The sequence below is a fragment of the Podarcis vaucheri genome, assembly GCF_965113315.1.
Source record: "Podarcis vaucheri genome assembly, chromosome: 3".
Classification (NCBI taxonomy): domain Eukaryota; kingdom Metazoa; phylum Chordata; class Lepidosauria; order Squamata; family Lacertidae; genus Podarcis; species Podarcis vaucheri.
In genome coordinates this window covers 52,866,507-52,881,273 of record NC_138761.1, presented here as the reverse complement: position 1 = coordinate 52,881,273, position 14,767 = coordinate 52,866,507, and the positions used below count along the sequence as shown (strand labels likewise).

General features: G+C 42.9%; 1 long non-coding RNA gene across 1 annotated transcript in view; it reads right to left on the bottom strand.

Annotated features, from left to right (window-relative positions):
• Positions 1–3,437: 3,437 nt before the first annotated feature.
• The window catches only part of LOC309528132, a 112,079-nt gene continuing 100,749 nt past the window's right edge, over positions 3,438–14,767 (bottom strand). The window contains exon 3 of the long non-coding RNA XR_014217552.1: positions 3,438–4,709. This is a non-coding gene — a long non-coding RNA (uncharacterized lncRNA). The remainder of the gene's footprint in view (positions 4,710–14,767) is intronic.

The window sequence follows — 14,767 nt, the reverse complement described above, 5'->3', positions numbered from 1 at the left end:
CTGCTCCCACATCTCCTGCCGACGCCGTGCTTGCTTTCCCCTCTCCTTCCCTCCCGCGGGGACTGGGGAGGTGGAAGGGAGGCGAGGAGGGGAGGAACGGAGGTGGCGGCAAGGAGTGGAAGGAAGGAGAAGGGGAGGGAACGGAGGGGACTGGAGGAGCTGCTGCTGCTGCTGCTGCTGGGTTGGAGCAGAGGCTGCAGGAGCCTGTCCCCGCGGCTCCTTGCGAGGATGCGAGTGCGGGCGCAAGCAGCCCGGTCCCTTCCCGGGGAAGGAAGCCCCCCGCCGCCTCCGCCCCTCTCCTGGCCGAGGGAGTGGAGCAGGCTAGGATTGGAGCCCGGGTTTTCTCCTCCCGCCCCTGCAGCCGGGGGGGGGTCTGGGGGCGGGCTAAGCGCGCCTTCTCCGGGTTGGCCGTCGAGCTCCGTTCCTGCCCTTTCCGCGCGAGTTTGAGGCAGGACTTTTGCCGAGAGTCACACGGCGGGGCGGCGAGGAGGGAAGCAGAGGCAGGCGAGGGGACCTCACTCTACCTTTCCCTTCACGCGAAGGGTGGCCGGCCGCCTTCCTCGGGTTTAGGATCCGCCGTGAAGAATCTTCTTAATATCTTGCTTTTTCCCCTTTGAGGAGAACGAGGAGTCTGCTGGCGACCCGCACCACCTCAAACCTTGCGCGCGCGCGCAAATACACACAATCCACCCCTTTCCTCGGGTTCCTTCTCAGCAATGCAAACATTTCTTTCCGCCTGTAAAAAAAGGCAGAGCGAGGAGCGTGGAAAAAAATAGTTCACTGCAGTGCTGCTTCCAATTTCCAACCCCGGCTCGCCGCCAGAAAAACCGCCCACTGGCGGAGCCTGGTGCCTCAGAGCCGCCTCCCTGCTCACCTCCCCGCAGCGAAGCCAAAGCAAGCAGCGGACTGGCCTCCTGAAGAAAGCGCGGGAAGCGAAGGGATTTGCCCCTCAGCCGCCTCTGCGCCCTCTCAGCGCTTCCAAGTTCACAAACACCCAGAGTTCCCCTTCACAGGATTGAAGAGCGTATTAAGTAGAGCCCGGCTGGGTCCGACCCAAAGGCCCACTACAGCCCAATGGGAAGCCCACGAGCGTTTGACTTCAGCGCTCAGTTTCTAAAAAGACATGAGCTCGGTGTCCAGTTTGGGAAGGGAAGGGGCTTCCAGCGAGCTCCCAACGACAACTTCGGCCTGTGAGGGGCGGGAAGCGCTCTGCACGTCCCCACAGGCATTCAGGCTGAGGCTGCCTTCGTGCGCACACTGTCTTGGCGGGAAGCCGCCTCGAACCAAACGGGCTTCGGAGGCACACATGCTGCACTGGTGAGGGGCGCGCTTTTCGGGACTCTGCCCTGAAGAGAGTCTGGCGCCGAACTTGCCGCCCGCGACGAGAAACAAGGCCACGCGCTGAAGGCACCTGCGCTCCTTCTCGTTTCCCAACTTGGGAACACGTGCCTGGTTCGCTGCTCGTGGCTGAGGGGGTCCCAGAGGCGGCCACGCGCCCTGCCCACAACGTGACTGCGAGGGAAGAAGGGGGCTGGCCCAGCCGGCGTCCTTCTTCCTCACCTGAGCGCTCAGTCTCTCGGGGCGCAGCTTGTCCAGGGGGAGCCGCTCGCCACGCAATTCTGGCTTCGCTGCCTGGGCTGGCAACTGTAGGTTTCGTTCGCGCGCCCAAGCTCCCGTTTCAGCACCAACGGGAGAGGAAAGGGGACTGAGAAGCCTGGCTCCCGCTCCCTTCCTTCTTCCTCCGGCTCTCTCGCCCAGAGGGGCGCTAGGAGAGGGCTACCCTGGAAGGGCGCGGGTGGGACGCAAACGGCCATTACCTGGCAAGCCTCTCTGAGGGAGCCCACGGCTCCCCGTGAAAACGTTCGCCGACTCTTTTGCGGAGCGGTGCTTTAAAAGGAGGCTCGTCGGGAGCAAACCAATCGCGAAGCCGATCGCGTTCGCAGAAGTCAACGGTGCCCGAAGTTAAGGCAAGAACCTCGCCCACAAACGGTGCCAAAGCCTGTGGCAAAGGAAGAGAGGCACCGATCTTCACGTGGTACCGGTTTACATCCCCCATTCCTTTGATGAGAATAGTTGCCCCATTTCCTCATCCCAATGATCACTTAGTTTCTGTGAGGAAGAAGAAGAAGAAGAAGAAGAAGAAGAAGAAGAAGAAGAAGAAGAAGAAGAAGAAACAATAATACAATTTGGTATTCATTAAAACTGGTCCGATCTTAGTTGTAAGGTTTCATCTATTTGATTTCTGGATCCTTACTGGTATATACGGACAAAAGAGACATTTTGAAATGAAAAAAGGACAGCGTTCTATAAATGACTGGAAGATAACTGTTAGAATTCTTTTTTATCTGTTATGGTACATTCAAAGCAAATGAACCTGATTTCAGTCCTGAAGTTTTCCTTACTGAGGGGCGGGGGGGGGGTGGATCTGTTATTGCATTAGGTTGCCTTTGCGTTATATGTCTGCAACCGTTTTGAAAACGAGATATTTCATCTGTTTTCTCATTCAGTAATTGGTGCTCTGTTTAAAATTGTGCAGTGGGCACTGGCACTCAGTAGAAATACACACAGGGTCTCGTTGGAAAGCCTTTCCATTTATTTTCCTTATTCAGTCAGCTGTGATAAAGAACGGGAGGCTACCCAAACTTACCAAGAGGGCAGTTTTTTGTCTCCATAATCGTTTGTCATGTTGGTAAATAGCATCATTTAACATGCCTCCTGGAATCTAATGCTGGCATTAGTAAAACTGTGCAGACGTGGTTATTTACAAATGTTTATAAAACAGAGAGCTTGCATGTCACTTATTCACATGCACAGGTATCTCCTATACATTATTTGAATAATTTGAAGAAACTAAAATGATTGGATGACTTTAAAAATGGTATGCAGTTCTTTGTCTTAAAATCTTATTGTCTCCTCCTGACACATATCTACCTGAAATCTGCAAAATTGTTTGCTTCTTTTTCCTACTTTTTTCCAAAGAATAATTGAATTGATCAGATTTACAACATAACTGCTATGACATGTATACCCCGATCAAAATAGTGTCTTCAGCTACACATTCCAGGAAAACTATCAAGTATCCAGTTCAAACTAAATGTATAATTTGCTCAGTTTATTTGTTTAACTGTGTTACATTTTCAGACACTAGATGTGCAAAACATATTTGTAGCTGGAAATAACAGTTCTACATACTTCAGTGTTCCTCTAAGTACTAAGAATAAGGCATTCATTATTATCCAACATTACAACTAAATAATTTTGCTCATTTCTTGAGAATGCACAATCTTTCCATTACATGTTTTTGTCAATTATTCAATTATTGAAATCAAATTGTCAAAGCAGATAGGAGAAAAATAATAGAGCTATGGATATTACCGTATTCCTAAGGTGTTGGTTTACTTATATATTTAGGAATTTAAGAAGAAGAAACAACAAAGTCCAACGTTGGTTTTATTATGATTTTACATAACTTTGCCATTCCTAAAATTTGCCTTCAGTCAAAACATTTTAAAATTGTAATTTCCATTGCCTAATAAGCTAAAACATTCATTTGAATACTACAACATCTTGCACAGATTACATTTGCTTTGTAGATGAGTTACAGCCTGATACTAATTTTACTAGCACTTCTGAGTGTGCTTCAGATGGCAGCCTTAACTTTACAGCTTACTTCTGCAGATGCAATTGACTTATGTGCTGTGTTTTTAATTGTAATGTTAGTGATCCTTTAATTTCTTATTTTGTATTTAATTATATTAAAATTTGCATTCCATAGAATACAAATTGTAATGCAATAAAATACAATATGGGAAATAAAAGAAACAATAAAAATAAAAATCAATAGGAATATTTGATATGGATATGCCATAGAATACCTGGAGCTTGCAGACCACAGGTTGGGTACCCCTGCCATGGAAAGCTGGTTCAGGAAAACAAATCTGTTATGTAAGAATGTGCCAGTTATATGAACTTTACACAATCATTTTAAGATTAAGTAATTTTTAGCATTGTACATGTTCTATGCCGAATATGTATGTTTTGTAATTCCTAACATCAAACACACGGTAGCCCCTCCTCTAAGCATAATAAAATGGGTCTAAAATGACAAATAAGAATAAAATAAATTATTGAATAAGCATGAGCTAGGTTTATTTACAGAGCCAACTGTACATTTATGGAACTATGGAATTGCAAATCTCCATTTTCAAGTTTATACACAAAATCTGTTGTAATTAGAACCATGGGCATAGCCAGGATTTTTTTAGGGGGAAGGCTTGTGGGGGGCAGGTAGAAGCTCAGATTTGTATTGATTTCTATTGATTTAGGAGCACCTGGCCCCCACCTTGGCTATGTCCATGAATAGAACAATCCGATTCCATCAGACACCAACTGGTTAAAGGTTAAGTTTCATTGGGAATGGCTTAGCAGCTAGTCAATAAGAACTGAAGTAGCAGAAAGGAAATGGAGGTGTCCTGAATGTTACATACAGGGAGTATAGAGAAACTACAAGATATTCTTTTTAGCTCTTCTGCCGAAGAGGTTGGGTTATGACAGAAGCAACATTTCTGTGTTCTAAAGACGCATCACATCCTTGCATTCCAGATACTTCCCAATGCTCAGAATACTTCTCTCCACCACTGACAGACAGTTATAGATGCCAGAGCCTCCAGCAATCTTTGCAGTGTCACCCTGCTAGTCCCTTAAATGCCCTGACAAGAAAACAAAAATTTAAATCAGCTAGTGATTATGAATAAGCCTTTAGCATGTATTGCTAACAAAGGAGAAACATCTCAATGAAAAAAGCACCAATAAATGAACCCAACTACACAACCTACATTTAGCACTGGTCATTCCCCCTAATATTTCACTTTTCTATTAGATACTTCCTATCCATGCTTTTTTACATTTATAATGGCTGGGATCCAGACAAGTGGAAGGTTCACCAAAGGTGTTTCCCCATGTTATATGTGAACTTCCTTCACCCACTATAAGCCACCTTATTCTATGCCATTATGGAGGATCCCCTGAACCTCAGCTGGGGGCGTGAAGGGAAAGGGGGGGCAGTAAACCCTGTTGCTGGGGGGTTCTCTTGTACATCTGGATCCAAACCAATTTTGTGGGAGTTATAAAGGCATTCAACCTTTATAACTATACACAGAGTTTATTTCAGCTGGAACTCACCAGAACTCAATTCTGGCACCTCTCAGATGGCGCTATTGCCATTCTAAGAAAACGAGGGAGGTCTCATGGTGAGTTCTGGCACCTCTTTGTCTAGAAAAATGGCACTGGTTATACACAAGTAAAATTGTCTGTCTCTCCCTAACTTACCCATTCCCATATATAACACTCTTAACCTCTTTAACTGGGAATGCTCTTAAACATGCTCTTCCAGTTATCTGACCTTACCAAGACCCTAAGGTCTTCATCAGAGACCCTTCCACAGGCGTCCTCAGCAAATGATATACAGCAGGAAGTTGATGGAACCTTTTCAGTGATGGAACCATAACAATAGAACACCCCCTCCAGATAGGTTTGCCTTGCACCTACTACAGTGGTACCTCAGTTTAATAACAGCCCTGTTTACGAACTATTCGGTTTATGAACTCTGCAAAACCAGAAGTAGTGTCCCGCTTTGCAAACTTTACCTCGGTCTAAGAACAGAATCTGAATGGTGGAGAGGCACCGGCAGTGGGAGGCCTCATTAGGGAAAGCACACCTCAGTTTAAGAATGGTTTTAGTTTAAGAACAGACTTCCGGAACGGATTAGGTTCGTAAACCGAGGTATATAGCATTTTCATTACCAGGTGAAAACCTATTTTCCCAAGCATTTTAAATATCAATTTAAGACTTTCAGAGTTTTTATCTGCTTCTACTTGCTGCTGCTGGTGGTGGTCTCATTTATGTAGTTTTCTGCTGGGATTTTATAATGTTTGGTTTTCAGGGTTCTGTTTGGTTTTATGGTTTTTATCTTTTATTGTTAATCACTCAGAGAACATTGTTTATTGGCTGGTATACAAATGACGTTAGCTAGTCAGTTAACATAGACACTGAGTTTCATCAATAGCACCTATTCAACATATTGTTCTAAAGCAGCGGTTCTCAAACCTTCTGCCTCCAGCATATACCTGACATGGCTACAAGTTAGTAAGGTCCACCAGTCACAAAAGGGTGGCAGGTGTAAGCTGAGTTCGGCATAATCAACTGGCAATTCTTGGCAGCACTTTTTACTGCTATCTAATCCATTTTTGGAAATTGTGTTTCTGGTTTTTGGTTTTTTTCAGCTGTAACATTTTCCTTGTGACACAGAGTTCCATAGCTCAGCTTTCCTCAAAGTCAAAATAAAAAAATTCCTTCCAGTAGCACCTTAAAGACCAACTACCGGTAAGTTAGTTCTTGGTATGAGCTTTCGTATGCATGCACACGAAAGCTCATACCAAGAACTAACTTAGTTGGTCTTTAAGGTGCTACTGGAAGGAATTTTTTTATTTTGACTATGGCAGACCAACACGGCTACCTATCTGTAACTTTCCTCAAAGTACAGACATTTCTCTAGAGCTATTATGACTCAGGCTCCCACCCCCATTTTAGGCATAAATTGTTGATTCAGAGACTCTAAATGGAGAAGGCCTTTCCTTTCACATTTCCCCCTTCCAAATCCCAGGTGTCCGTTCAAAGTATTTTTTACCCATCTCCTGTAATTTTTACCAATTCTCCATTCACACTCAACTTATAACTTATTCCTTCCCCCCAAAAGACCTGCCAGTTTATATCGCTCCTCCTCCCTTGGTCTTTTACGTTCCTTTCTTCCCCTTGTAACAGTTTTCCTCTATTATCCCCATCCTTTCTATTTCCAGTTTATTAATATTTTAATTTTTTATATTAATTTTTAACTACACTTTTTAATTTCTTTCAACTACTCTCCCGGTCCTTTCCCCTCCAATAAGAGAAGCACCCACCCACCCCGCAAAAAAACCCCACCTTCTCTGTCTCCTGGCCACCTTTACTCAGCAGGCAACAAACTGCTGCTGCTGGCATTAGTTCAGCCAAAAAGCTACAGTACAGTTAGGGGACAAGGCAGTACAGTTAGGGGACAAGGCACTGAGGCCTACCTAAAAGTGGCACAAAACCCACTCTTGAGAAACACTGCTCTGAAGTGTTACTTGTTCTAAATCACCCTTTAATATTGATCCTGTTTTCTTTTAGTTTGTATGAGCATGGCCTTAGTTCATCCTGTTCATCATGAGTACTGCTCTCAAATTACTAGTGTTGAACAAGGACATTTGGCAAGCAAAATAAAACTGTTTTTCCTTTTATAATCACAGTATGTCAAAACACTTGGGTTAATTATGAAAAGTATTTGATTTCATCTGCCCTATTCCACTACCTACACTGTTCCCCAAGAAGAAGGGACTCAATCCTGGGTTTCATATTCTGAACAGAAGTGTCCTGGTTTCCATTCAAAGCACACAGGCAAAGGACCTTACTCATAAGTAAGAAAGAACTCTTTGTTCAGGCAAGTAGCAGCATGGGCTCAGCAGCAAACACAGTGCTCAGGAGTCACGATTCAGGAGCTCAAGAGCAGGGCAAGAAATTCAGAACTAGATGGAAGCAATGAAGATGTCCCAAGGAGTTTCCCCACCCATCTTGCCAAGTTTTTGTAGATGAAGTGCCTGCTTGATCAGGATGCGTGGCTCTGCTCCCATCTGCAAAGATGGCGTATGGTTCTAAGTGACAAGGCCATACCCTCACCTTCAGACTCCTGTTCAGTCACTGCTGTGTCTTGTTTAGCCTCCTACTTCAGCTGATCAAAGCCCTCCCTAGTCCTGACTGAGGCTCTCGGATCCCCCTTCCAAAGCAGCTGAAGTCAGGACAGAAAGAGTAGATCCTCCCTCCTCCAACTCAAGCTCCTACCATTCAGCTCCCTCCTCCAATTTCTTCCTCCTCCACCTGAGCCTGCCAGTACAATACTAATCCTAACTATGGCTTCATGGCAAGAAGCTAGAAACACTTTTAAGAAGGAAACAATATATGCCAGCTCGGATCCATTACAGTCTACCAGCTACATAAAGTGGAGTCAGTATTAGTAAGATTAGCTACTTTTCTGCTTTTACATTATGAAAAACTGCATATATTAATATAAGAAATAATTAAAATATTGATTTCAGATGATAAGCAATTAAGGTATACTCAGAGTAGACCCAATGATTTCAGTGGGATTACTCTGAGAATAACTAACATTGGTGCTCAACCTATGCTTTTACTGCACATTAAAATCTGCTCATTTCAAACTACTTTTATACGAATCAACTATTTTATATGAAATCAGCTATTGTACAAAGTGGTCATGTGAAGTCATCCTTAGTCATGGTCCCAGTGGAATGTATCTTGTTTCAAATGGCAAATTTTATGTATTGCTTTGGTTAAAACAGGCTTTCAACACACTACCATATATTTTTAGATAAGTAAATTGAGTGGAATTTTGCTATGTCATCTAAGCAACTACAGAAAGATTTCATATACAAATGTAGCATCAAAATGTTTTTGATAATTTTTGTAAAGCTATCACCCTCCTTCTTCTGTATATATAGCTCAGACTTGGCTATATTTTGCTGAAAGCATTACAGGGGACAAATGACTAAGAGGCAGAAAAACATCTGACAGCTCTTGTGCAGCAGTATTGGGGCTCCCAAAGACACCCAGGGCCCTACACTAATCCCCAAAATTAGGTACCAGTGATTAGATACCAGCCTTTTTCTAGATAAGGAGGAGAAATTCAAATCAATTTGCATTTAAAGGCAAACTTTCTGAAGGAATTCACAGTTTCCGAAAGAAATGTGATGTGAAACATAGAAACCCGTCAAAATTTGCAGTTATCTGAATTTTGCAATGCAGTTCTCCAGCCAGGTAGTGTGTACAAAAAATGCAGATATTTAGGTTAAATGTGCACAAAAATGCAGCTTATTCTTGTTGTTGTTACATGTCTGTCTCAAGAGAGAGAGAATGGAATCCGTCTCTGGGGTTGATGTCAAATTGCTGTATTAGCAGCACCAAAGTGACCACTCTGGGATTTAGGTTTGATGAGGCCCTAAGCTACGGAAGGTAATGGGGCCCTTTATATGTCCAGCTGTCCTTTGTCAACAACAAATTGTCACTGTTTTTTGTGTTGAATATATGCTATGTGGTAATTTATGGACCTTATAGGTATCTACAGCCATTTGCACATAACAAAATATGTATTTTATCAAAGTAATTGTTATGTTTTGGAAATGTACATCCAGGGGGTCCAAGAGAGTGGGACCTAAGCTATAGCTTGTTTAGCTTATACGTAAATCCGACACTGCTCTGGGAGGCAAGTCAGGGCAGTGTGTATGGAGGTCTTGGGCAGCCCAGACGACAAGACCCCTCTCTTGGCCTCACTGATATGGAAAGCAGAGCAATACGTTTGGCACCAGCTTGGCTGCAGCAGTTCCCGGAAGAAGGCGTACAAGATGCCATCCAAACATCTTAGGGCTCCCCTCTGGATTTGTAGTTTAAGTTTACTCCTTAGCCTTTTCTTATCCCAAATATGTCCCACAAGGCAGCGGAGGTTTAGGATCAGAGTTTCCCATCTGCCATGCACTTCCCTCTGCAGCATGTGCAGAAACCACCTTCTTGACCACTGGACCCACTATTGGTCTCATCTGCTCAATCTGCCAGAGCCAGTGTTCACACACAAAGGAAGTCCCTAACTCACCAAGGGTTTGAAACCCTTCTGCTGCCCTCCCCTGGCTTAGAAACGCAGCTATTAGTGCAAATAACATACAAAAATGTGAAATGTGCTTTGCAAAAATGTGTATAGTGTGCAGATTTGCACACAAAATTGTTTTATATTAGGCAAAATTCACACTTAAAGCCCTGTTTGGTTTTCATGATGAACAAAGTGCTGTCAATATGTAGCAAACTGTTGGACAAATTGTACAAATGAGAAAGAAAAATGGTCAGATTTGCCCATCCCTGCCCTCTACCCAGTAGTGCCTCCACAAACAAATGAAACGTAAGAAGTGCAAATGCAAGAAAGCAATCATTCTCACATTGGTTTCTTCTTAGGTGCAGGGTTCTGCTTTCCTTTGGGAGCTCTGGATTCCTCTCCAAGACCCCCAGTTTTCTGAGATTGGTTCTCTACCTGCATACCTTCCCTCTGTCTGGAGTTGCAGCCTCCCAAGAAGAACTGAGCTCTTGTGCCCCCATTTCTTCCTTGCGTCGACTGACTGTTTTGCCTGTCCAGCAAAAGAAGGGACCTATTGGTTCTCTTTGAAGATGGAAGTTCTGCCCTTCCCTCCTCCTGGGCCATACTTTCTGTATACCTTCCTAACTTCTTCTAGCTCCATTGGCCTAAGAATATGGAAGGCAGACCAGGTCTAGGCCAAGTTTCCATTTCTCCAGGATTATGGCCCTAGCTGCTACATCTGCGCATCTTCTCCCTGGTATGCGCTGCTTGTCAGAGGCTTGAGAGTTGCTATGCCAAGGTTGTGGGGGGGGGTGTTCTGCCTCGAGGGCTTGCATGTTAATTGTTCTGCCTGACAAAAAATCACTTACCATTTTAAATGCTGAATGTCAGAATGAAATTTCTTTTTTCACGGGACTTCCGGTGCTGCGCGATCGCGTTACAAGCGGGGGTTTCACCGAGAGGGAAACCCCGGGCTATTTTGGAGGATTAGGGGGTGCCTCAGGGCGCGGAGGCCCCCCGAAAACGTCTCTGAAGGGTGTTCAGAGAATCTGGTTCCCGTTGCGACGGAAAGCAAGCGGCTCGGCTGTCAGGTAGCCCCAATTGGAGCGAAGAGTACGGCGGTGCTGCTTAGCGGTCGAGGGAAGCCATTGCCGACCTCCACTTAGCGAAGCCCCGAGCTTGTTGCGAAAGCGCTGCGCTCTCGCACAAAGAATCCCGACTCAAAGAAATATAACTTTTGCGAAAAAACCAACAAGGAAGTCGGGAGGAGAACTGTGAAACAATTGGAGTTCAGCCTAAAAACGGAATCAGCTTGACACAGCGCGACTCCAGTGCTGGAGAAGGTGAAGTGAGTTGCCTTGGCGGACACTTTGTTTCTTCCCCTGCCTATCTCCCTTACTAAGTGATCTTTGTTTAGAGACTTAATATCAAAAGACTGTGGGAGGAAAAGGGGAGACCAGGGATAAACAGTTGCAGCCGAGAGTCCTTGAGGAAGCGGAGGTAGAAATAGACGAAAGGAGTACTTCTCCCTTCTTTTGTCGAATTTGTCGAATTTAAAAGACAAAGAGAAGACGTACCGGAAGAGAAGGCTCCATTACCATTAAAGACTTCGGAGCGTGGTGGACTGAGTGAGAGTTTAAGAAGAAAGGAAGATAAAGAAAAGAGTGCAACTACATCCACTCCCGCGGTGGGGGAAAGATATATATATATATTTTGGTCTTACTGCGAATACAATTCCCCCCTTCTTTATTCGCCCTCCAGGAGTGTTGAGAGGATAAAAGAGATCGCTTTTGAGAACAGGATATTGCCACACCTTGGGAAACAGAGCGATTTGGAAAAGATGCGGTGACCCCTAGTGGCGAAACTAAGACTAATTGACTTATAACTCATTTGCTCCCCTCTCTTGTCTTTTTACCCCCTTCTCTCCTTTCTTCTTTTTTTTGGTCCTGTCTTACCCCACCTCATCTAGCAGAATTTGAACTGTCTACGCATTGGACGGGGGAACTGCTCCGGGGGGGAAAAAGATCTTGTTGGGTAGTATTATAAGATTGATAAACATTTGAGCAGCGATTAACAACATTAACTTTACCCAGAATTGACAGTTAAAGAGGAAGCTGTGGAGGTGGGAGGTATAAGTTTGTCAGACGGAAAAGGGGGAAGGGGAATATTTACGAGTAGAAAATGTCACATACGGCAAAGAAAGGTATGAATGGGGGGACTCCCGGAGACAGGAGGGGATCTAAGCAAGAGTCAGACCCCAAGACAGATATTATGAAAATGCTAGTGGAAATTAAACAGAGCCAAAATAACTTTGAGCACAAGTTAGAACAAGTAGACAATAAAATTGGAAATATGGATAAAAAGATTGAGGAAACAGTAAATGAACTCAAAGGTCAGATAAAAGAAATATCTAGAAGAACGCAAAATGTTGAGGAAGGGGCGAAGAGGACAAGATTGGAATTAAAGGACCTCAAACGAGATAAGGAAAGAATAAGAGCTGAAATGTCAGATTTAAACAAAGCACATGAGGAGATAAAAGATGTTATAGCAATGAATGAACTCCGACAGAGAGAGACGAATCTTAGGCTGAGAGCTGTCCCTGAGATACAAGGCGAGAATATTAAGGAAAAACTGATAAGAGAATTGGCGGTCTGGATGGATGTATCAGTGGAAGAAATGGCCGAAAATGTACAGAGTGCATTTAGAATGCGCGTCAAAACAACAAAAGCAAAAAAATTTACAGGTGATTGTCTGATTACATTTAAGGATAAGGAAATAAGAAATAAGGTGTTACAAAGAAATAGGGAAAAAAGATTGAATATAGGAGGTAACTACATAATCATCTTTAAAGATATCCCAACTAGGCTACTTAAACGAAGAGATTTTTATAAACCACTAGCACAGACTTTGAAGAAGAACAGAATTGAATTTAGGTGGGAGTTCCCCGAGGGAATTTCATTTGAATATAGAGGAAAAAGACACAGAATATTAAATTCAGAAGAGACTGGGAAATTTTTGAGGAAATATAAGGAACTAAAATCAGAAGAGGGTGGAGCAAGAGAAGTAGAAGGAGGATCACCTAAAAACATAAGAACCGAAGGCGAACAAGAAGTGAACGAAAGCGGATCGGACGAAGAGGAAGAAGAAGAAGAGGAGGAAGAAAACACAGAAAACTAATAAAGGAAAAAGAGAGAAAAGGAGTGGGGAAGGAGGGAAAAAGACAGAAAAGCTAGGTGAATTATGGGGTTAAGAATTTTGAGCTGGAATATAAATGGAATGAATGACAAAAAAAAGAGGAATAAAATTGAGCAATTCTTGAAAAAGAAAAATTTGGATATCATCTGTCTCCAAGAGACGCATGTGGCTAAAAAACACAGAAAATTGCTAACAAACAAAAGATTGGGAAACGAATTTGAGTCTTCTGATAGAGAAAAGAAAAGAGGTGTTGTGTTGTACATTAAAAAAAAGATCGATGCTAAACAAATATTTAAAGATGAGGAGGGGAGGATGGTTGCGGTCCGGATTAGCTGGCAAGGGGAGAAATTGATTGTGATTGGGATCTATGCGCCAAATAATAATAAGTCCGACTTCTTTAAATATCTCGAAAAGAAAATTTCGGAATATATGGACCAGAGAATCATTTTAATGGGAGATATGAATGGTGTAGTCTCCCTAGAAGCGGACAGACTCAGAGAAGAGGTGAGCAAAGAAGGGAAATTGCCAAAATCTTTCTTCTCAATGGTCAAAAACTGTAATCTGATAGATATTTGGCGTCTCAGACACCCTTTAGATAAACAATTTACATTTCACTCTGAGTCACATAATTCGATGTCACGGATCGATCAGGTCTGGATATCAAGCGAACTTTGTCCTAGGGTAAAACAAGTTGAAATAAAACCGAGAATAATCTCCGATCACAGTTCGATTGAATGGGAAATGGAGAGTTATGATAGAAGAACCTTTAGATGGAGATTAAAAGATTATCTTTTAAATGATCAGAGAATTGTTGAAAATGCGCACAAAAAATTATCAGAATATTTCATGGATAATAGAGACAAAGGTACAAACATCAATACAGTATGGGATGCCAGTAAAGCTGTAATAAGAGGATATTTTATCCAACAGAATTCGATTAAGAATAAGAACAGAGAAAAAGGCAAAGAGGAAATATTAAGGCAGATTATGGACAGTGAACAAAAATTAATTCGGAAACCTAATTGTCAGAAAACAAAAGAAAATATAAAAATTTTGCAAGCTCAATTTGCCGCAATACTAAATAGAGAAATAGAATGGAACATTAAAAATTTAAGACAAAAGAGCTTCGAGTTTTCAAATAAATCCGGAAAGTGGCTCGCGTGGCAAATTAAGAAGAGAAAGGAACAAAATACAATAAATAGAATCATAAAAGAGGGAGAAGAGGTCACTGATCCAAAAGAAATTAGGAAAGAGTTCTTAGATTATTACCGAAGCCTTTATAAAAAGAAAGACAGAAATAACTTAAGGAAGATAGAGAGATATCTGAAAGATAAAATGGTACAGAAAATCCCAATCGACAAGAAGCAACAACTAAATAAGTTAATCGAAACAGAAGAGATTGAGGAGGTAATTAAAGATCTAAAAAGAGGGAAGGCCCCGGGACCTGATGGGTTCACAGCAAGCTACTATAAAGAGATGAAATCAGTACTTTTGAACCCTCTGAAGGAAGTAATGAACAACGTTCTAAGAAAAGGGGAAATTCCGGAGACCTGGAAAGAGGCGTTTATTACTCTAATTCCGAAACAGGACGTAGATCTAACTCAGGTTAAAAATTACAGGCCAATCTCGTTGCTAAACACGGACTACAAAATCTTTGCGGGAGTTCTGGCAAAAAGACTGAAGACCATATTGGTAGAAATTATTCATAAAGATCAAGCCGGGTTTCTCCCAGGCAGGAGCATGAGGGACAATATAAGAAATATAATTAACATGCTAGAATTCCTATCGGTTAAGATTGACAAGCAGGCGATAATGATGTTTGTAGACGCGGAAAAAGCGTTTGATAATGTGGCGTGGGATTTTATG